The following is a 21,231-nucleotide window of genomic DNA, read 5'->3' on the forward strand; positions in this document are numbered from 1 at the left end:
TCAAAGAGCCACTTGTCTGCTCTTAACAGCAAAGAGCACACTCCATCCTCCAAATGGCCACCTGCACAAGACCAGCATGTCATAAGGATTAAAAAGTTGTATTAGCCAGTGATACTGCAAGGGTCTTCACGAGGCAAATGGGATGGATCGTATCAGAAAAACCAGCACTGAGGGGTCAATTTCATAAATGGGTTAGATTGGGTTAGTGACTATAATACAACCTCCTCCTATTCTGGAAAAATCGAAATCACTCCAATATTTCTTATGATAAAGTGTTCTACATAGACTCCTGAAAGAAAATGAAGTACTTACTCACTGCCAAGTACCATCAACCAAATTTCTTCATCCAGCTCTCCACTCCCAGATGTTAGGGGCAGGCTTTGGGAAGAAACTTTGAAAGTCAGCTGAGATGTGAGGGACCTGCTCTTCCTTTTCATTGCTCATCCTTTGGAATTCTTTTTTCAAGCCTAAGAGAATGTGTTTGAGGTGTGGACCTAACCAGCTTGTGCTGGTGGCTGGGGCCCCTGCCTGAGCGAGAAGGATGGGGTGGGAACTGGGGCCTTCTTGCCACCATGGGTCCTCAGATCTTATTATGTATCAGAATGACCTGGGGGGTCCCACACCCGGACTTCTGATGCCATGGATCTGGGACGAGGCCTGAATTTTCACACCTAACAGATTTGCCGGTGATTCAGATGCAGCTGGTCTGGGACCCGTAGCCCTACAGCGTCCTTTTATATTGTCTCCGAAGGAGACCAGTGACAGATGGGTACAGCACTCTAGTTCTTGTTTCTTTGTGCCCTTGAGTGTCATTAATGTCTAATTCTTACTCCTCACTGGCTGATCTTTCTCACCATCCCTGGCCTCAACACAGTCTTTGCTGTCTCTAAATCTTGGCTTCATCGTGTTGCTGCCAGACCCCCCTCCTTCTCTTTTGCTGTCTGCATCTTCTCCTGCTATCAAATCTTGACTGGTCTAACCAGCTCCAATGCTCTCTTTCTCTCATCTTTTTTCTTTAATCCTCTGTTTTTTTGGTCTCTATTGAGTCTAACTTGTTCTCAGACTGACTCAGGTTTTGTCCTCTTCAACTGGATTGTAAGCTGCTCTCAGGCACGGTCCATTCCATCTATAGTTGTAACAATACCTAATATATTGAATTGTTCACCACATGAAGGGCATTGTGCTAAGCAGTTCATTTGTGTTAACCCATGAGGTACTATTATTGCTCCCTTTTCACAAGTGAGGAAAACTGAAGAGCAGAGACAGTACATAATCTATTTAATGTCACACACACACACCCAGGTAGTACTTGGTGGAGCCCAGCCCTGGTTGCATCACTACCCCATTTGTAGTGAGAGGGGCCATAGGCACCTCATGAGAAACACTCGACACAGCACCTGGCCTAGAGCATCACAAGCACTCTGTAAGTAGCAGCCATAGTCTCAAGGGATGGGGCTGGTTCCCAAGTGATTACTGAGGAAGCTTAGCAAACACACAGCCTGACTTTTCTTGTAATCATTTTACTTCATTCAGTGCCTTTTTCATTGTCATGAGTTTAGGGAGACGGTGCTCATAGATTAGGTACGCAGAGTTGCTTCACATATAACTCGATTGCCTTTGCCCTGCACTGTTTACCTTCTATTATTCTTTTCATGCATGATGGCCTGTATTTGAATGGGTGGGACAGATTTCTGAGGCATTCTCTGCCCTCCGAACAATCTTAATGCTGTAAGATTTTCCACTTATTTGGCTCCTTAATAACCCTGGACTTAGCACAGCAGGGCATACAGAGTATACCAATTGCCAAATGTGAAAATAGAAAATAAAATATAATGCAGAGATATACATATTTATGACCATTTTCATTGCTGAATCTTGAAAAATTAAGCCAATAATGATAACACAAAGCACTGATAATCACTATAAAAACATTAGCAGTCATTGTATCACTGCTGTTTTGCTCAAAAAGAATTGGGGGTGGGATCAAATCTCTTAATTCACCCCAAATGAACATGTTTATCAGTGCACTGAGAGCCTCGAGTATTATTTAAATAGAGTGGTCTCCTTAGCATAAGAGGCCCTAACATCTGTTGTTTCAAAGAATGACACACTGGTTTATCACACCTCGAAACCCTAAACATGTTGTGCAGTCATGCTGGTCAATATATTACTTTTTCCTTACAGGGAATCTACTTACCTAACTCAGACTCCCCCCCACCCCAAACACTAAAGTATATGCTTCCATGTATTCCTGTTTTTTTCTACTCAAAAGATAGAAAATAACCTCACAAGCAGCAAGCACTTAACTCTAGAGAACCCATGCCAGTCCGTAGTGCTTGCTGCCAGTGTGAGCACCACCAGGCTAAACAAACAGACTTTGTGGATGGACGTCGTGTGCAACTGGCCAAGCAGACTGCACTCAGCTCCTCTGGGCCGGGTGAGGATGGGGGCCCTACAGGATGCCAGTGTGAGCTACGGTAGGAAGACACTGCTTCTCAGGGAGTAGGGGCACAAAGGCAGGCCTTAGCCTCAACTCCAGGAAGTAGCTTCACACCCTCTTAGGAGACAGTCACAGAAATCACACTGGCCATAGCAATACAAACTGCGGTGGGAGGTACTGATGTGAGCAGAAGTCTTGCTCAAAGACACAGCGAGTCATGTGCTGCAAACACTGGGCCCTGACAAGCAGGGCCCAGCTCTGAGGAGACCCGCTGCTGGGCAGTCAATTTTGTTATCTATGAGGTAATGTGTTTGGTCATTTACTAACTGGAATGTTGTTAGCAATCTCTAAGCCCACCGCCATTCACATACATATACATGGATGGGCTTTTTTAAATTTCTATGCTAATTGTGAGAGGAATAGGAAAAACAATGAATACTTGACCACTAACCTCATTTCCTTTACCAGCACTCCCTGTCCTCTCCCCACCCAACTATTTTATCAGAGCTTCCAGCAAGTCCAAACCTTGAGAAGCCCCCAGTCTGCTTCTCTGGGCCTCTGCCTTCCCACTGCTTTTTTGTGTGTTTTTGCTGCAGGAAATGCAAAAATCTGGGAAGCTTCCAGAACCTCTGCACTGAAGGGATGGCAGATTTCTGTCTGAACGTGTCTGGGAAGCTGGGTCCGTAACTGGGTCTCTTTTCTTAACCAGAGCACCAGGCTTCCCCGAGAAACACCGTCATCTTTGGTACAAAAGCTTTGTCTTGTTACATTTAGCTTCTGGTCAATTAGCTGCTCTCTCTCTTCCCGGCAGGCTCATCCCAGAAAACCAGGTTAGCTCTAAATGTGATGATCATTAGAAGCACAGAGCGCACATGCGGATGCATGTATAAATTTAGAAGCATGATGGCTTTCCGCCAAAATTATTTCTTTCTTCTTAAATCAGGAGGGCGAAGTTTGTCAATCTCTTGGTTGAAACAGTTTCTGCTATTTTACTGTATACTGGAAGCTGCTGCAAGCAAATGTGTGGCTTTTGATTGAGCCGCATCAGTTTTCTGAGTTGCAGATTTCAGACAGCTGCTCCGGACCTCAGGTTTCTAAAGGAAGGGAGACCCAGGCTGCTGCCGCTGGCTGCAGCACCATGCCTCAAGCACCCGAGTGAGTTTTGAGCAAGAAAAATTTAATAAAAAAAGCCTCCACTTCTGCAGAGCAGATATTCCACCAATTAACTGAATATCAAAGGCTTTTTGCCAGAAAGCTCTTGTCCTTGGTATAATATAAAGATAGGTGTTTCACAATTGTGTTTTGATTTTATTTTCTATGACTGTATGGGGAACAGAGGTTTCTGGGTGGTCTGATGACAATCTGGCTTCACTGTAACACATCTCCCCCCCCACCCCCCAACCTCTCTGTGTCTGAGACGAAAACCAGGAACTTCATCTCTGCACTCTCAATGTCCCCAAAACAACTGTCCTGTCCTTACCCCGTCCTCGAATGGTTCTGTAAGTCTCAATTTGTCTATCAACTCTCATGGAAAAACCCAGAATGACCTCTGTTTTTCTGATTTAATCCTGACTGACACAGGGGCAAAAGATTCATTTTTTCATGTCCCTCTTTCTTCATAATACAAATGGGAAGGGATATTAGGAGAAAAGTGTTCCATGAATGCACATAACTTACATTGCAATGTCTCAAATACCAGGGGCAGATGTCAAAGATTAACTAGTTCCAATAAGATTAAATAGTTCCTCACCTTCCAATAGTTTCACATAAAACAGAGATATAACAATGGCCATACATATATGAAGGTGTATGCATAAGCACAGTCACTAGATGTGTGTATTAAGGAAAAGACTCAGTCGGGAAATCTGTTGGGAATAAGAAAACCACACATGTCTCCCCTTTTCCAGAATTTCCTCTCTGGAAACGTTCAGTGGGTGCCTTTCCATGACTGCATTCCTGAGCCGCTCCGACACGCGCCATCCTGCCAGGACCAGCACTGCTGGGGGGAGGCCTGGGACACAGAAATGTGGTGTTTAATTTTCTGTTGCTTCCTACACATTCATAGTGGGCTCCTGGAAAGACTTTGAGGGTGAAAATAATGCCCACAAGTAGTTTTATTGCAAGGGGCATCTGTCAGAAAGATTTGAGTTTCAAGAGACAGAAATGCTGGCTCAAAGTGACCTAAACCAGGGGGCTGTCCCCAAGGACAGAGAGACAATCAGAGAGTATCCTTACCATTAATAGCACACACACAGAGACCTTGCCATAGATTAACACAGCCCTGACCTGGCAGACTTGGTCCAGTGTTTGCCAGGAGTTAGGTTCCCTGTGAAAGTGGAGGTTCCATAGTTAACTGTGGAACTCCTGGGTTGAACAAGGTTAAACAGGCTTATTGACAACCCCTCAGAGCTTTTGTTATGGTGCTGTCAGTTGTGGCTTTCCAAGTGGAGACATTATGTTAGTGTCTCCCAACATATCTGACCACAGTGCACACTGGCACACAGTGAGACTGGTATGCAGAAAGCACTCTGCCCAGGCCCTTTATGTTTTAGCTAAATAAACCGAGAACCTGTTACCTGAGGGGACTTGTCTAAGGTCACCCTGTTAGCCAGGATCCCTCGTGAAACAGAATGACCAAAGTAGTTGAAAGCAAATTAAAAAAATAATGAATTGAATGTGAGCAGAATTAGGGAAGACTACAAGGTATGGTGAGACACTAGGGACAAACATCAGCAAGAAGTCATGGCCACACCCACCCTGAAGGGGAAAGAGAAGGAACTCTGTTGTTGGAGCCCAGCTACGGGCTGGAGCCTTAGAGGAGGGGCTGCCTGGCAGAACTGTCCTGTGCAGGGAGGAAGGGATCAGTGTATGACCTCAGCCTCATCTTCTCCTCTCCTCACATTTCCCACTGGTGCCCTCATCTGGGCAAACCCAGCTGGAAGCCAGAGGGCTGGAGTCTTGTGACGCAGTCTGTAGAGGTCAGCTTCCAAGGCACAGAACTGAGCAAAAGTGGGCCAGTGATGTATCCATGGGGCAAGTAAGAAGTAACCAGTGCAATCACATAGCCAGGGTGTTCTTTTCATCTTTTAAAGTGTTTACCTCATATTTCATAAACTTACTGCATTTTGCTTACCATCATTTAACGCAATGTGGTATGTCAATCATACCTCAATAAAGCTGAAAAAAAAGGAATGCAGTGCAAAACAGAGCAGTGATTCCCAAAGTGCGGTCAGGGGATCTCTGGGTGTCCACAAGACTCCTCTTTAAAGTCTATAAGGTCAATTTATAACAATACTGTGATGTTATTTAGCTTTTTACTTTCATTTTTCTTTATAAGCAAACAGTGGGGCTTTTCAAAGGCTTCGTGAGGAGAGGTGGTGTCATTGTCCTGATGGCTAATGGAACACATGTGTTCTCATGTTCAAACATCGTTCAGTGTTCCTTTCAAGTACATTAGGTGATAAACATCACCCATATAAAGTTTCTTTGGCATCCTCAGTAATTTGGATGAAAAGGGATCTTGAGACCAAAATGTTAGACAAGGACCGGTGTAAAGGTAGCAGAGGGGCCAGATGTGTCCAGCTACTTAAAAGGAACTTTCATTCCTAGCGCTGGGCACCAAACCTGCTCTTAGGTCACTGGCAGCAAAGCCTGTAAGAAGCATAAGAGTGAGGTATATAAATCATCTCTAGAGCCTGGGGTGTGACTTGGGCACGTTTTCTAGCAACAAAGTGCAAGGAGACCTTGTATGTAGTTCATGTGTAAATATTTGTCTGCAAATAATGATGTAAGGGATACTTGGCAATAAAAACCACACAATGCCTTTATTGCAAGGGTGGTGTATTAGTTTTCTGTTGCTGCATAACAAATTACCTCACACACAGCAGCCCAAAACAACACCCCCTTATTATCTCACACTTTCTGTGGGTCAGGAATGTGGGCGTGGTGGGACGGGTTCCCTGCTCAGGGCCTCACAAGGCTGAAATGAAGTTGTTGGCTGGGCTGCATTTTCGCCTGGACACTCACGTGGGGGAAGAGACACTTCTAGGCCCCTTCAGATTGTTAGCCCCTCTGCAAAGCTTCTTTGTGGCTGTAGAATTCACAGCAGCTGGCTTCTTCAAAGCAAGCAACGGAGAGAAGGCAATTTCTGCTATTTCAAGTCTCTAACTTGACGGAAGGCCTGGAGCCTCTTTTAAAGGGCTTGCCTGATTAGGCCAGGACACCAAAATCAAGTTCCTTTGTTTAACTTAAAGTGAACTGCTTAGTGACCTTCATTATACCTGCCAAATCCCTTCACCTTTGCCATATAAAATAATATAATCACAGGAGTGATATCCCACACCTTTGGAATATTCTGTTCGGTAGAAGCCCACCACAGGTTCTACCCATACCTGTGGTGAGGGAATTCAGGGCAGGGCTCATTAGAGGTCACCCTAGGGTGTGTCTGCTGTAGGTGAGGAACTGATTCAACTATAATAAGAGGTTTAACACAGAGACACTGAGGAGTTAGTACAAGGGCATGACTGAATCCCCGAATGCAGACCTTGGAAAAAATCTCCTTTTCAGCAAGGTCCCATATGTATGAACAATGTTCTAGACTTTCAATCAGAACACTGGGGTGAAAATTCAGAAACAAAGAAATTTAGAAGCATCACTTCCCTGGGCAAATGAATCAGTAACAAAGAAGATGATGTAAGAGATGATGGCTCAGAATCAAAACAAAGCTGCAGCAGCATCCTACAATTCTACCAGTTAGGTTGGTGGATTTAGATTATCTTCAGCTAACACCATGCTGTAAAAGCCAGTAGAATTAAGAAGCACTATCTTGAAGGGCATAGGAATGTGTATGAGGTTTTTAAACTTCTAATATATGTCTTTGAATCTGTTAGTCTGTATTTTGGTATTTTCCTAAACTCTCTTCCTGAAAAACTGCTGAGAGAAAAGCTGATAGGATTTTAAAAGGAGCATCCTACGATGAACTGAACTATTAGAGGAATTTTCTAGAAATAGACTAGCCTGTAACTTGAGGGTAGTGGTGGATGAGGCCACCATTTATGCCCATTATGTGGAAACAAAACTTACAGAATTAATCAGGGGCACTAACTCGTCAAGAACAGAAAGTTTACTCTTTGGGGACAGATAACTCCAGTCTCCCCATCCTCTGTACACAGCATGCTCAAAAATGTTGGTTAAAGATGATGGTGAAAAAGATGAAGTCCTCTGAAAGCATCAAAACCCCAAATCTTAGCAGCTGTCTTTGTCAATACCTTGTTACTAATCAAGGCTGTTTGCGACTGGACACAAGATTGGCCCGCCCTGGGTCAGGGGGAAGAAGAGCTGTAGGGGAGAGCAGTGGCAGGTTGGGGACCCCTTGGAAGGAAGGCAGAGAGTCCCAGAGGCTGGCTTTATGCACATGTTTCCCAGGGTGGCTACTCAATTTCTTTCTACATAATTTGCTTATGGCAAAAGGGAATATTCTCCCAACAATCTTCAGGAAGTAGAAAACAAAAAATTCCATCTTGATTTTCATTATATCCTGTAATTTAAATCAGTATCAGATGCATTTGTATTCTCCTCCATCTCCCACTTTTTCTTGTATTGATGAAATATAATCAAGCAAATCAACACACAGGATATAAATATGAAAAGGGACATTTATGAACAAAACTCAGTTATAAGATGAAACTAATCCCTGATAAAGATTTTAAGACCTATAGTAAAATCTATTAATGATAACATTATTTAGAACCTGAATTCATATCTTTACAATAATTGATATTAATTTATTGGCTATTTTTAAAGTTAATAAGTATATAAAATGCAATAAGTGGGAATAAGGTACAGTTTTTTAAAAGAATAAATCAAAACTGTTGTTTTTCTATTACTTTTATGTAGAGTCACAGATAATCTGTTCATGTTTTTCTCAGTGTCATGTGCTTAATTTGCCTCTCCCCATCAAAAATTTCTAAAAACTACTCTAAGATTGATTATATTCATGATTTTCTGCTCTTCCTTCATTTAAATGTTTTTTCAGAACAGCAGCCATGGGGCTAAAAGTAGGTGAATCAGGTATAATAAGGCAGCTACAGTAATTAAATTATTGTGCTGCAGTCCCCTGAGCTGTAATTTGAAAGGATGAAAGCTTAATTTTTCCACCAACAAAGTCAATTTTATCCAAGCTGCTCTTCAGAGTGCCACATGCATTTAAAAATTGCATGTTTAAACTAATCAGGAGAAAATGAAATTTAAACCCCTCATCACAATAATGGAGATTGTAAATTTATGGGAATTTTCAAAAACAAAGTCTATTCAAGACATGTTTAGAAGTCACCACACACACACAGAGCAGGATAGATGCAAGACACCCACTGTGTGAGCCTAAGGCAGAAAGACCTCTAATAAATTAGAATAAATAGCATCTTAACTGTCCTCACCATGGTTTATCTGTTCAACCTAGCAAGGAAAGAAAGTTTGCATTAATTGGTACACTCAACCCTGTCTCAAAGGAGCAGGCACTTAGTGCAATTAAGTCAGATGTGGAAAAACTGCTCTGCGTTGAAAGCTGACAGCGGGACTTAGGCACAAATGTGTAATGAGTGGCTGAGGATTTTAATGGGTGGAGGCTTGGAGACTAATGGACAATTAATGTAAAACAGATGACTTCCCTCGGAGATGAGTTTTTTGAAAGGCGCTTCACCTGCTGCTCAAACAAATGTGGCTAACGTGAAATGATAAAAGGAACATGGTCTTATTTAGCTGGGCTACAGCAAGTATGTGTGTCCCTGCTTTCTCCTTGAATATTTTCAAAAACCAGGTCAGGGATTTAACAGTTCCCCGCAGCTGGTGGCGCAAGCCCCTCCTCGCAGTCCAGGGTGGCAGAGATGGCTGACTGTCTCTTCAGCCGTTTTCCCACAGAGCTGGAGTTTGCTCACCCTGTTTTACAGCGTCGGGGAGACAGGGCACATTATGGTGTTGCAGCTCAGCTTTTAAGATGCCTACAAACCACGCCGACACAGGAATTGCAGTAAATAATTGAAGCACATCTTAGAGATTTTAGAGTGTGATTTCTTCTCCGTTCAGCCATTTTAACCGTGCTTACTAAAGTCAGATAGCAGAGTCCTTCAAGGTTGAGTTTTACAACCACAGGCTGTTTCTGATCACCATGGGTACTAAAAAGCATATACTTAAATGGGTTGTTTGGAAAGAGAAATTCATTTTCTACAGAAACAATACTTCAATGATATTTAAATTTCTATGTGATTACCCCCAAGTCTATTTAACCCAGAAGAAGGCTTAACACATATTACCTGAGCCCTAGGTCCTGCAGAGAAGAAAATGCGTGTTTTTTCACCTTTCTTAGAAGGAAATGGGCTTGGACTGAGCTGTAATTTTGAGATGCAAGTAATGCTTGACAATTTAACGCCTTCTAACCTCCCTGTACTCAACCTTCAGGGAATCAGTGCCCTTTACGTAATTTAAGTTGCAAGGCATTGCATCCTAATCCCTGTTCCAAATGTACCTATTTTAGTAATTCTCCACTCATTCCCATCTAATTGTTCTTCCATTTGCTCAGAACAATATAACTGAACTAGAAAATGGAGGAAAGCAACCTGTGTGGGCTAATTTACATGCTCAGGTGATGGCCAGAACACTATCAGAAGTCTTTGCATGTTAAAAAGAAACCAAACTGCTTCTAATAACACATGCATCTCTAATTGACAGAATTTCTGTGAGAAAAGTCAAGTGAAAATTTTAGGTAGTTCAGCAATTCCATTCCTAAGTATTGGACTTACAAATATTTACATACGTAAGAGAAATGTACAAGGATGTTTATGATGGCAATGAGAAGCAGAAACCACATGAAAGTCAACAGGAAAATGCCTGAAGAGTCGTGTTTCCTTATGGTGTAATATTATGCAGGAACTGTATATGTGCATTAGGAAATGAGAAAAGGTCACCCTCTCCTCACCGCCCAACTGGATTTCAGCCCCCCACATGCTGGGCAGGGCAAGAGTTGCACAGCAGTGCAGAGAGGCCCTGCCCCTCCCTTCTGCATGAACTCAGAGCTGTGGCAGGGCCAAACTTGAGTGAGGCCTCAGACACTAACACATATAATTATGTGTTCTACATCAGAAATCGGTGTAGTGGGTGTGGGGCTTACTCAAAGTTGGGTAGGCAAGACATATCTAATTATATTCTTCAAATTAAATTAACTCTGACTGCCATCCTTTACACAATTGAATTGGAAAGAAATGCTCTTATCGGTCCCTTCCTCCTCCTCCCAGGGTTTACATAATGATCTGGAAGGCTCATTTGGTGCCCAGGAAATAAGCAATCCCCCCAGTGTTTCATGGATGCTCAAATACTCTCTGTCCAAGATTCACCCAAGAAGTTGGCTCACCTGGTTCTGGGCCAAGTAGCTTCCCTTCAAGTACCATTTTCACCTGAGCTCAGGCTAGCCCTGGAGGACACCACCACTATCCTCCACCGCTAAGGAGCCACCACTCATCCTCAAGAAGTTCAGGAGCTACAGACCTCCACGATTATCCTGGGTTCTGGCACTGTCCTTTCCCTCACTTCTAAGAGTTTCTATGTTTCCTCGACAGACACATTCACCCATCTCTTCCCCACACATACACACTCCCTGGCACAACCCTCTCAATGCACTCAGGTTTCAGGCTTCTGAAGGAGAAGGGCAGTTTCCAGGCTGCCAGGAAGAGAGCTTACCTTAACACAATCACTAACTAGTCCTTAGTTTTTGATCCTGGCCTGCGGCATCAGTATTACAAGGAGACTTAAGATTGGAAATGCCGGTTCTGGATGCCACACCAGACTTGTTGAATCAGTCAGAAACTCTGGGCCTGGGGCCCAGTGTGCTGTGTGTCTCAAGCCCTCCAGAGGCCCTAAAGTGACTTGGGCTTTCTGCACTGACCTCACCACAATCACTCAGAATCAAAAGATTTTCAAGTCCTGGCTACCTCTAAATGGGGGAGGGAAAATAGAAAGCTAAAAACAAAACGGCTCTCGTTCTTTCAGATCCTTCTACAGCAGCAAAATACCAAAATAAATACCTTTGTTAAATATTTTCCCCCTTTTATAAGTCACTGTGTAAGGCACAGTCTGGATTTATGAAGGATGAAAGAAACCTAAGAACTCTTCTGATCCATACCTGACCAACAAAGCCTCCTCCACACCTTCCTTAAGAATTCAGGAGGGTTTATCCTGGAAATAAAAGTATGCTGAGAAAGAAAGAGCAAGTGTTTAGATGACACTGTTCCACACCTCTCCATGGAATGTAGAAATGCGGGGACATCCTTAAAATTTCAATCGGGTCTCTTTTTGCAAGGATGGAACCAGCACCTTACTTCCTTGTCATAGAGAATTCTGTATTAAGAAATACCATAACCGCCCTCGGTATATTATACCAGATCAATGTTAATTGTTATCACATCATCTTATTTCAACTTTGTTATAAGGTTTGATTCATGCAAAAGTGGACAGTCAGCATTTTTGTTCCTGAGCCCAATTAAATCTCACGCTTTTCTGATTCGTTCTCCTACTGTCCCAGATATTTCCAACACATTTCAGAGCTGAAATTTTCTGAACTGCTGCTGCTTTTCTAAGTCATTTTAAGAATCTAGCATTAAAACATAATCATGACTAAAAATACCTTTTTTGAAGCCTGCTCAGTGTGACTTTTTTTAATAGTGAGGTTTTTGAATTGTGTGCCTTGGAGGATGATTTTCTGAGCTGTATATAACTTGAGAACCTCTCTGTGGACCCATTAGTCACCTTACAAAATTACATGGACTCTTTCAGGCCTCCCAGGGTAGCAACGACTTAGCAATAAATGAATGGATTATGCTTCAGTCGTTTTGAAACAGTGTGTATTGACAACCAAGACTGTTGAACATTTTTTTTATTTCTGAGATTATAGTCAAAGTTATCACCATTAAGTACAAGATTTACATTTTACAGAATAAAAAAATTTTTTTTAATCAAATGGAGAGTTGGCCTTCAAGTTTTTCATGAGAAAATTCAGGCCAGAGATCAATCCAGACCTTGGTCAAGGTCACACAGGCTGGTTTCAGTGCAGCAGGACTTGCAGTCCCCATGCTTTCTCCCAGCTGCCAATCATCATTCCTGCCAATTTTTAATTTTCCAGTGGCCATAAAAGCAGTCCATTACCTTTCAGCACACGACTGGCACCTTGTGGTGACAATGGCCATTGCTGCTTATATAAAGACAATGGCCAGAAAGGAAATGGAATAAGAATTTGATCATTTGTGAAAGTCTACTGTTCTGTGAGGTGCTTTATTGATATTACCCTATTCAACACTTTCAACACTATAAACTAGGCATTTTTATCCACGAGGAAAAAAGGATCACGTAGCCTTGCTCCCAGGTGCAGCAGCTGCATCCTATTCGTCTTCCCCAGGGCTGAGTCCCTGTCCTGTAATCTGGACCTGAATATGGCTGGGTTCTTCTAGCTCTTAGGCATCCTCTCTGATCTGTGCTATTTTTCAGGCTGCAGTGACTGGTTCAAGGAGAGAGAGCCAATAAGATCCACTGACACTTTTGCTAGGAGAGGTGAGGGACAGGCACATGCTATTTCCCACTCTCACAGATGGTAGCAAAAACAGTGTGAGCCTGGAAGCTGCCCAAGCTCTGATAGGTGGAGCTTCAAATCAAGCCACCACAATGCAGGGAAATCTGACTGAGATGAGAAGAAAGTGCACCCAGTGGCATCCCTTGTTCCCCCCAATTCCAGGTATGTTTGACAACAGTTCTACTCCAAGGTGTTTCAGTTTTGAGAGCCAATAAATACCTTTTTAAGGATTAATCCAGTTTGGCATGGGTTTTCCATATCTTGTGCTGAAAAGTGTTAACTAATACCAAGGGCTTTCTTTCCCTTTCTTGGTTCCCTTTTTTCCCTACTTCAGCAGTCAACGAATCAATATTTCTACTATGCCTATGTTCACGAGGCATGAATCTGTTTTCTAATACCTATCCTCCCATTCTCACAATCACTATAGTTAAGTAAAAATGTCATTTGGAAATATTTAAACATAATTTTAAAATGGAGTTTTTATGTAAATTAAAAAACACAAAATAGCTTGACATCTTTCATTTCCCATCCTAAATACCAGTTTCTTAAGAGCAACCAGGAAGTCTGCAATCTGAAGTAATTAGTTCTCTCATTAAGGCAGGAATCGAATAGAGCTTTGGGGCCTCTGAGGGAGCCTAGCCATCTGTCCAGGATTCATGTGTCATTACAACTTAGAGGAATCTAGTGATTATTGTCAAACGAGACATATTCCTTTGATAATATTATACATTTATTTAAGGTAAGGCAAGACATATAAAGACCTTGGGAAAAGTAGAACTACAAATCAATATTTTTAAAAATGTTACTTATTTTTGGATAATAGGAGAAATTAACATTATATATATCTTTTATTAAAATTACATATATTATTCTTACATATAAATAATTTATTATATGCAATTTTCTAAATCAGAAAACTTCTTGGGGGTGAATTGTTTACAATTTCAATGATAAAATAAACAATTTAATCCTAGAAGACAATACCATGCTTATAATTTGTTTTTCCAATGTTACTGACTACCAACGTTTTGGAGACTATCTGCTGATTGGTGGAGGGTTGGTGTTGCCTGATGGTGACCTCAAGCAACCTTCAAACTACTCAACAAAAATGTTTTACTTGCAGCAAAAGGAATTTTTGTCTGCTTGCTTACTTTACTATATCAATGAGAGGAAGATATTTTGAAAGCAAGGTATGGAGCCATGAATATATAATGCAGTTATGTGCTACTATTTTTACTGATTTACTTTCCTGATGTTTTAAAACTGTTTTAAAAATTGTTGACCAAGGCCCTGACTGGGTTGCTCAGTTAGTTAGAGCATTGTCCCAATATGCCAAGGTTGCAAGTTCAATCCTCAGTTGGGGCATATACAAGAAACAACCAACAAATGCATAAATAAGTAGAACAACAAACTGATGTTTCTCTCTCCCTTCCTCTCTCTAAATTCGATAAATAATTTTTAAAAAATTGTTGACCAAGACACAACTCCAAATTGCTGGCTCCTCCCCTTCCCACACTGCCTCTGGTTTTCATGCTATTCTTCAAGGACCCTCAGGAACAGCTAGAAGAAAGAGCTAAGTAAGGGCCCATCTACCATCACTACCATCCATTCCCACCCTTAGCTTCTTCCATTCAACCAGAGCAACACTGCTCTGAGCTGTTTTCTCTCTTCCTTTCTTTTTCTTTTTTTCTTTTCTTTTCTTTTCTTTTCTTTTCTTTTCTTTTCTTTTCTTTCTTTCTTTCTTTCTTTCTTTCTTTCTTTCTTTCTTTCTTTCTTTCTTTCTTTCTTTCCTTCTTTCCTCTCTCTCTCTTTCATAAATGTATGGGGCTTCCTTAAAAGATTTTTCTCTCATTCAACAACTATCTCTTGAAAACTACCTATCTTCTAAGCATTATGTTACTCCTGTGAACAAGTCAAACTAGCCTACATTTGTTAATAAACAAGAGATCAACACAATAATACAATGAAAGTGAGTATCATAAAGAGAACATAGTATTGCAATAGAGGGGGCTGGATGGCCAGGCATCATAGAAAAGTGGTGAGGAAGTGCCTCACCGAGGTGATATCTGAGTATGTATTTGAGCCATTAGAAGGTCTTAAACGGAGGTGTGATATGATCCAACTTTTAAAAAATTGGTTTTTTGTGTGTGTTTGGTATAAGTAGGAAAAAGAGATTGAAAGCAAGAGGGCCGGTGGAAGCAATTGGGATCATCCCAGCAAGAAATCATGGTAGCTAGGATAAAGACAGTAGCACTGGCCACTAAGATAGTAGAGTAAATGGACACACCAGGACATACTTCAGAGGCTGACAGAACTTGCTGTTAGCTTGGGTAGGCTAGAAGTGAAAAAAGGAATCAAGGATGACTCCTAGTTTTTTGGTTTTGAGCAGCTGGATGAATGGTGATCGTTTACTAAAAAAAGACAGGAAGGAAAACAAGTGTGAATCAAGAATGTAGAAATAAAGTTTGGTTTGGTATAGTTCTGATTTAAAATGACCCTTAGATATCAAACTGAGATGCAAAGTAAGCAGTTTACATGAATCAGGAGCTCAGAGAAGAGGTTAGGCCCTAGCGATCTAATTTTGAGACTCATAGACATAAAGCATTGGGATGATAGAGATCACCAAGGGGTGAACCTGAGACCTTGTTCCAAGTACTCAAGGAATTAATGTTTGGGCAGAGGATGGAAGGAAAGACAGAAAGAAAACCTGAAAAAAGTCATGGGTCAATTGCAGAACAAGCTCCAATGGACCCCGAAAGATGAAAAAATGTGCAATATTTACAATGGATTTTCCCAGGACCAAGCCTCAGGAGCACTCCAAACTTCCTGGCTGGATAGAAGCAAGAAATCTTGGCTAGTGATTCAGGATGAAAACCAGGAAAATTCAGCAAATTCGACTGCTTTTAAAAAGTTTGCAAAGATTATAATAGCTAATTTAGAGAGAACAATCCCATTCCTTAAATGCTATACTTTAGGGAGAAAATACCCTAATCTTGGGGGCTATTGCTATGGCTCTATTATTTATATTCAGATGGTCATTATTCCCAAAGTGTGCCCCAATACCAGGTTGGCTAGGTTAGAAGGTACCAGTGTCAACTACTCTCTTAAAAACCAACTTCTCCTTCATGTGACATCAGGATTTCTGTATTGAGTACAGATTACCACTAGTCCAGAAGATCCTATGGTGAGTTCCCCCTTCAGGAGTCCCTCCCAACTTCCCTGGCAGGCAGACAAGCTCAGTTAGCATCATTGGGCATCCTAAGATAAAGTTTAATAATGTTTCACCTCAGGGAAAGAGTGAACCTCTTCATATTTTTGTTCCCCCAGGAAGTCCTTTGGACCAGAGAAATTTGCAAATATGGAAAATTTCCCCTGAGAAATAAGATCTGTATCCTAAGGGGTCCTGGAAAAGGCAGATTTCATCAGAGTACAGAAGATTTTATCACACCCTTTCCTTACATCAGTGGGAAACTTTTTTCCTAGTACAGTTGATCCTCATTATTCATAGATTTTTTTTATAAATTTTAAAAAAGATTTTATTTATTTATTTTCAAAGAGGAAATGGAGGGAGAAAGAGAGAAACATCAATGTGCAGTTGCTGGGGGTCATGGCCTGCAACCCAGGCATGTACCCTGACTGGGAATCGAACCTGCGACACTTTGGTTTGCAGCCCGCGCTCAATCCACTGAGCTATGCCAGCCAGGGCCATAGATTTTTTTTATTTGTGAATTTGTCTACTCAATAAAGTGTACTTGTAACCAGTTTTCCCCTTCAGGGCTGGTTTAAACCAATGGACACCCCAGAGAAAATTCTGACTCAACAGATCTCTTAAGGAGTTGAGAAGATAAGTGACTGGCTTCATACAGCCTTTGAAGATGAATATTAGGTGAAACTTTTGACGTGCTACTTGGCAGGACCCGGCACCAACTTGAAGTGAGATCATGATTCTGGAAAACACAGAAGTAGTCAAACAACTTGAGGCTGTGACTCAGGACCTAAAAGATCCCTATCACTGCTCTTTCTTCCTTTAACTAAGATCTAAGGTCAAGGGTTAAAGAGTAAATAGCACTGAACTTGATCAATTCTTTCCTCTCATATTCATTTTCTGCCTATTTCTGAAAAAGTGCTCTTCTCACAGAGCCCCCTCCAAGAGAGTGTAGCTATAGAAATAAGTCTCCCAGTTGGAAGGGCCTGTGCTGACCCTGTGGGATCTATTGGTTGGGTGACAAACATCAGCATCTGTCCTGACTTCTATGATGTTAGACAGAAAAACAGACACATGCATTCATTAATGGGCCCAGTTTCCCCTATACTCAGCCAATGGCTACTAAACAGTCTAGAACTAATGTAGGTGATTTGCCTGGGAAAACAGAGTAGTAGCAGTACTTAAATCTTAACAAGGCAGAAGACAGCTGCTCTGTAAGGTAGTATATGTGTTGGATGTTCACCTTTGTTTGGAAAAACTTTTATAAATATCTATATTGACCTAAATTCCTTTTTAAAAATTTAAAAAATATTTTATGTATTTTTAGAGAGGGTAAGGGAAGGACAAAGAGATGGAGAGAAACATTAGTGTGTGGTTTCCTCTCACATGCCCCACACTGAGGACCTGGCATCCAACACAGGCATGTGCCCTAGAGTGGGAATCAAACCAGGAACTGTTTGGTTTGCAGGCCAGCACTCAGTCCACTGACCTGCACCAGCTAGAGTATAATATTGACCTTAATTGCTTCTATGTTACAGGTTTCTCTGAAGTTTTTTTCTTTTCATTTATTTTTTTAATTAATTTATTTTTTTAAGATTTTATTTATTTGCTTTCAGAGAAGGAAGGGAAGGAGAGAGACAGAGACAGAGATAGAGAGATAGAGACAGACAGACAGAGAGAGAAACATCAATGTGTGGTTGCTGGGGGTCGTGGCCTGCAACCTAGGCATGTGCCCTGACTGGGAATTGAACCTGTGATGCCTGGTTCGCAGCCCACGCTCAATCCACTGAGCTATGCCAGCCAGGGCTTTTTAATTTATTTTATTTATTTATTTATTTATTTATTTTAAAGAAATATTCTTTTTCTTTTTTATTTAAAGATTTTATTTATTTATTTTTAGAGAGGGAAGGGAGGGAGATAGAGAGAGAGAGAGAAACGTCAATGTACGGTTGCTGGGGGTTATGGTCTGCAACCCAGGCATGTACCCTGGCTGGGAATCGAACCTGGGACACTTTGGTTCCCAGCCCACGCTCAATCCACTGAGCTACACCAGCCAGGGCTTCATTTTATTTTTTAAGTTTCAGATATTTATTTGTATTTTGACATTTAATTATGAGTTTTTGGAATTACCCTAAAAAGAAAATATCTATGTTCAGACTCTAAATACTAGCACAATAATGCCACTTCCTTCATTGAGTCCTGGGTATTTTAACTTCACAGTAAAACTGGTGAAGAACCAAGAGATTTACTACAACTACATGCTGTCTCAGTTGAGATGATAAACAATATCTTTTTATAGTTGAAGAGTCATCAGTCATGCTAGGCTGAAGAGCAAAAAGGGAAAAAGTAATGGTTACTTTTGAAGAGATGAAGTACTAGCTAAAAAGATTACTCAGAAAAGAAGTACAGGATGGGGGGAAAGTAGGATTACAGTTGTGAGTCCCAAAACACAATTTATTCTTATATTATTTATTGATATTAACTATTGTATTATTTTCCATATGAACAATTGTAAACCTACTTTTGCCCACTGTATATTTTTAAATGTGGGGTTGCTAGAGAATTTTGCTAAATTCCATGAGCTTGAGACTGGCAAACCATTTTTACTTCTATATAAGACATGCTCTGGGAACAAATAAGACATTTTATTGAGAAGCTGCAGGACAATTTCATTAACTTTATTTTATAAAAGAGGAGCCTACCATTTAACATGAAATCCTCAGGACACTATTGGAATTGAGACTCAGGCAGTAATATTTATTCCATTTGAATTCCATTCAAGTTTATTGATTCTTTCATCTGAGAAATAAATAATCAAGAAGACACAGGGGGCAGCTATAGAGGAAAGTAATCTGGGTCTTCCAGGTCTTTGACGTAAATCATGGGAAGGGATATGGTCTAAATTATTCCCATTCACAAATGCTTTTAGGCTGTTTCTTATGTGAAAAATGACTTAATCTTCTAACTCCTTTTTCTGTCATTCATTAAGCTATGACAAAAAAATCTAGTGGCTAGCAATAAGAAGAAGTATACTAAACAATTGAAAACAAGTTCTTTCTGGTGAGACTACCTAATAAAAATATGTTAGTTTTTATGATCACCATGAGCTGAGAATGGTGTTCTTATTATCTGAGGGAGAGTCTTTCAGACCATGTAGACCTGGAATCCCAGCACTTGGTGGGAACCCATGGCTGTAGGGAAGACAGCTGTGATTAATGATTCACCAGTGTCTTAGGTACATGGAACAAGAAATTCACTTGCATTTTTGTTTATAAAGCAAAATACATCTGGCAATGAATAATGCCTTCAACCTTGATATTTTCCAGGCTAATCCTATTCATTAATCAAACTAAGGCATGATTCTAAACCCCAAGGCTTAATAGCTACTGCAAGGAAGGGTTGATTTGTGGTTGAGATGGGGAAAAAAGGATGGTTTTTCATTACTTTATTTCTCCAAAGCTTGCTGTTTAAAAAACATACAAAATTTATAATTAAAAACCCCCAGTTTCTTGGGCTACAAACACTTGACAAAGGAGCAAATGCAATAAATGGAGAAAGGGTAGTTTTGTCAACAAATGATGCTGAAACAATCAGATATGAACATACAAAAAATTGGATATAGACACAGATCTTTCAGTATTTATAAAAATTAACTCAGAATGAGTCATAGACCTAAATGTAAAACACAACAGTATAAAACTCCTAGAAGATAACATAGAAGAAAATCTAGATGAGCTTGATGTTTCTTTAAATATAACACTATGGAAAAAATAATTGATAAGTGGGACTTCATTAAAATTTAAAATTTATACTCTGTATAAGACACTGGCAAAGGAATAAAAAGAAAAGTCTGAGAGAAAACATAGAGTCTGGCAAAAGGAACACCTGCTTTATGTGGTTAGTAGGGTAAAAATATGGGTATAATAATTTATAGTTTTAATCTGAGCATTTCACCCAAAATGTCATATGATGTGCTTGAGTGTGATATTGTTATGATACAGAATTACATGCTTATGATTTTGTAATAAAAAAGAGTCATTATTTGTGCTGGACCCTGTATTTGCCAAAGACATATTTGATAAAGGATAGTTATCTAAAACATACAACGAATTCTTAAAACTCAGTAAGAAAATAAAAAGCTCAATTTTTAAAATAAGAAAAATAGCTGGTAGCTATCACCAAAAAAGATATGCCGATGGTAAATAGCATAACAAAATACATTCAACATCATATGTCTTTAGAGAATTGCAAATGAAAACAACAATGAAATACCACTGCATACCTATTAGAATGGCCAAAATCTGGAACACTGACAACACCAAATGTTGACAAGGATGTGAGGCAACAGAAACTCTCATTCATTGATAGTGGGAATGCAAAATGATACAACCACTTTGGAAGACATTTTAGCAGTTTTTTACAAAACTAAACATACTCTTACCATATAATCCAGCAATCAAGCAACTTGGTATTTACCCAAATGAGTTGAAAACTTACGTCCACACAAAAACTTGCACACAAATGTTTATAGCAGCTCTATTTATAATTTCCAAAACTTGGAAACACCCAAAAAGTCCTTCAGTAAATGAATAGATAAATAAGATGAGGTTGATTTGCTATTGTCTAGCTAGGCATATTTACATCTACATTCATCAGGGATATTGGCCTGCAATTTTCTTCTCTTGTGGTGCCTTTGTCTGTCATTGGTATCAAGGTAATGCTGGCCTTGTAAAAGGAGTTTGGAAGTGTCCTTTCCTTTTAATTTTTGGAAGAGTTTCAGCAAAAAGGATTGGCATTAATACTACTTTAAATGTTTAATAGAATTCACTAGTGAAGCCATCTGGTCTTGAACTTTGCTGAGAGATTTTTGATTACTGACAATCTCTATTGTAGTTATGAGTCTAGTTAGGCTTTCTATTTCTGCATGATTTATTTGTGATAGGTTGTATGTTTCTAGGAATTTATCCATTTCTTCTA

General features: G+C 40.4%; 1 long non-coding RNA gene across 1 annotated transcript in view; it reads right to left on the reverse strand.

Annotated features, from left to right (window-relative positions):
- The window catches only part of LOC118500255, a 30,189-nt gene extending 16,108 nt beyond the window's left edge, over nucleotides 1-14,081 (reverse strand). The window contains exons 1-2 of the long non-coding RNA XR_004902809.1: nucleotides 14,071-14,081; nucleotides 9,663-9,672 (exon numbers count right to left, since the gene is read on the reverse strand). This is a non-coding gene — a long non-coding RNA (uncharacterized LOC118500255). The remainder of the gene's footprint in view (nucleotides 1-9,662; nucleotides 9,673-14,070) is intronic.
- Between the last annotated feature and the right edge of the window lie 7,150 nt (nucleotides 14,082-21,231).

This window comes from Phyllostomus discolor, chromosome 4 (genome assembly GCF_004126475.2).
Source record: "Phyllostomus discolor isolate MPI-MPIP mPhyDis1 chromosome 4, mPhyDis1.pri.v3, whole genome shotgun sequence".
In the NCBI taxonomy this organism is placed as follows: domain Eukaryota; kingdom Metazoa; phylum Chordata; class Mammalia; order Chiroptera; family Phyllostomidae; genus Phyllostomus; species Phyllostomus discolor.